Here is a 2,757-nt window from a genome sequence, read left to right as displayed (position 1 = left end):
ATGGGAACAGAAATGCATCTTTATTTTCATTTTGTAAATGCATTTCATGCATTTTATATTTCATCTTTATTTTATTTCAATGCATCTTTTATTTCCGCGGGCAGTGCCCGGGACTCTCTCACCGCTTGGTAATCCAGTCCTTCAAGGAGGCGGTCCTTCCCAGACGCCCCCCGCCAGCCCCGGTTGTAGAATACGGTGCCAGGGGAGCCCCTGTGTTACTATTTGTTGGCAAACCACTTTGACAGCTGTATTGCAATATAATTGGCCTCTCTTTGATCCTGTGCATTTTATTTTATGGGAAGGGGTCCACAGGTGTTTCAGGCAGTGGACAGGGGTCCATGGCACGCACGGGGGCCAAGAGCCTCTGGACGAATGGGTTCTGAGGTGTCTGTTGTCTTTGACCTTCACGGGCTGGCCATATGTTTTGGTCACATGTGTAACAAGGTAAAGAAAGTGAGCTCCCGACACTCTCCCCTGAGGGTCTGAGACCCAAGAGGGAGAGCAGGTGTGGAGAGAGAGAAAGTGCTCGGCCCCTGTGGTGGTTTTCATTTCCCTGTCACTCATGGTGGTGATGGGGGGGGAGGGGCGCAGTGGCTGGTGTGGGAAGGGGCTCAGGGTTTGGGGATCCTCCAGAAGAGGACGCTCAGATTCTCCATCAGAGCCTGGAACGCACAGCTGGCCAGTGAATGCCCACAGAACGAGCGGACGCATTAAGGATGGTCCATTTAATGGGCCGACATTGGCAGAGCTCCTGTTCAAGAACCACCCCCCCCCCCCAGTGGACAACTTAAATCTTTCCTCCGAAAAGCGTCTTCCCTAATTCCAGGTGCAAGTCAGGGCTGAGCCAACTCTTCAGACGCAGAATTGCTTTTCTTGGAACCAGATCGCCTTGGGCAGCTCCGGGGCTCCCTGCATCCGGCAGCCGTGGTCCATTAACGGGGGAGATGAATATTCCACAATCCGAGGTGGAGGGAGCCATGGGCTCCTGCTTGATTTCCCAGCCACCGGCCGCTGCGATGGGCTCGCCTCACCACTGACTGTGCAGATTACGTCGAGCCGCAGAACAGGTCAGATGACTCTCACCACCTATGCCCATCCGCCCAGAACGTATTCCTCACCCTAAATGGTTGGAAGTCAAATGACGTGAAGCCTAAACGCAGAGATGAACGCACACAATTTCAGATAAGAATCTGATACCTGTTGTCCTGGCGGGTGCACGCAAGCCTGACTCAGAACACCTTGTGTTTCGGGTGTGCCTGCCTGTCTGAAGCCACCCCCTTTCCAGCATCGGGCCCCGGGGCAAGCTGCCTCTGGCCGGGTAGGACCCCGCTAAAATCGCACGGAGTCTCAGCTTGCTCGTGTGGGATGGGCGGAAAGAATCCCTGATTCTTCCTACCTTACGGGGTCCTGAGGGGCTGGAAGGAGACCGTGACTGAGTCCCCATGTGATGTTGAAGGGGTGGGGATGTGGGAGAGATGGTTTCTACGGTGCTTCTCGTGGATCTGAGCGTATAAACTGTGAAACCCGAGAGCGACGTTGCAGTTTCGGCGGTGGCCACACGCTGTCCCGGGCAGGGCCGGTCGGATGGTGTTCCTGGACGGGTCTTCCCCAAAGTGCTGTCATGTGGCTGTTACTGTGCTCATTGGATAGGAAATGAGAACGAATTCAGGTGCCCGAAGGCCCACATTCTGATCGGAAATCAACACAGGCAGGACATAACCTCTGGAATCCTCCCTGGTCTAACGGCTTCGAATGGAGTTTTGCAGATGGAATCATCCATTTTGGGTTTACTCCAGTCCTTGGATTAGTCTGGTACAAGAAAGAAACATCAGGGGCGAGTGGGTGGCTCAGTCAGTTAAGCGGCCGACTTCGGCTCAGGTCATGATCTCACGGTCCGTGGGTTCGAGCCCTATGTCGGGCTCTGTGCTGACAGCTTGGAGCCCAGAGCCTGTTTCAGATTCTGTGTCTCCCTCTCTCTCTGACCCTCCCCTGCTCATGCTCTGTCTCTCTCTGTCTCAAAAATAAATAAACGTTAAAAAACATTTTTTAAAAATAAAAAAAGAAAGAAACATCAATCTTGGTGTCAAGGACCCGGGACCGAATACTAATCTTTCCACCGAGGTGGGGGGGGGGTGGGATGGTTGTCATGACTTTGGGCGATTTTCTTTTCTCAGTCTGTTTTTTCTCTCTCTCTCTCTCTCTTTTTTTTTTTCATCTCTGAAAGGGACGCTCGCGCTTAACCTTCACGCAGTTAATTGTCAAGGGGAGTAACAAATGTGAAATCGTCCAGGCCGTAAGAGTTGCCAACTAATTATTTTTAGCTTCTTCGTTCACTCGCTCACTCGCTCGCTCACTCACTCATCCATTAGATGGGCTTCTGGTCTGCAAGATGGGTTAAAACCATAGTATTGTAGCCGAGCAGAAATGTAGGCTTCGCCACCTGCCCGCTGTGAAACGGCGGCAATTCAATCAGCCCTTGTCAGGCTCGCTTTCCCCACCGTGACAAAAACTCGCCCTTTGTACCTGCCGCGCGTGCCTTAACTCACTAGATCTTTGCAGTAGTCTTCAGCGTTGGCGTGTTATTATTCCCTTACTACAGATGAGACAACTGAGGCATGGGGAGGTTACAAACTTGGCCAGTGGTACATGCCTCGTGAGTGCTGGAACTGGGAACTGGTCCCGTGAAGCGGGACCGCAACTCACGAGGCTGTATTGCTACTTTCCCTCCTAGAGGGACCTTGAAGACGGAACGGGTTT

This window comes from Lynx canadensis, chromosome F2 (genome assembly GCF_007474595.2).
Source record: "Lynx canadensis isolate LIC74 chromosome F2, mLynCan4.pri.v2, whole genome shotgun sequence".
NCBI classification, from domain to species: Eukaryota; Metazoa; Chordata; class Mammalia; order Carnivora; family Felidae; genus Lynx; species Lynx canadensis.
The sequence above is the reverse complement of the archived record's forward strand: the minus strand, read 5'-3'. Positions refer to the sequence as shown.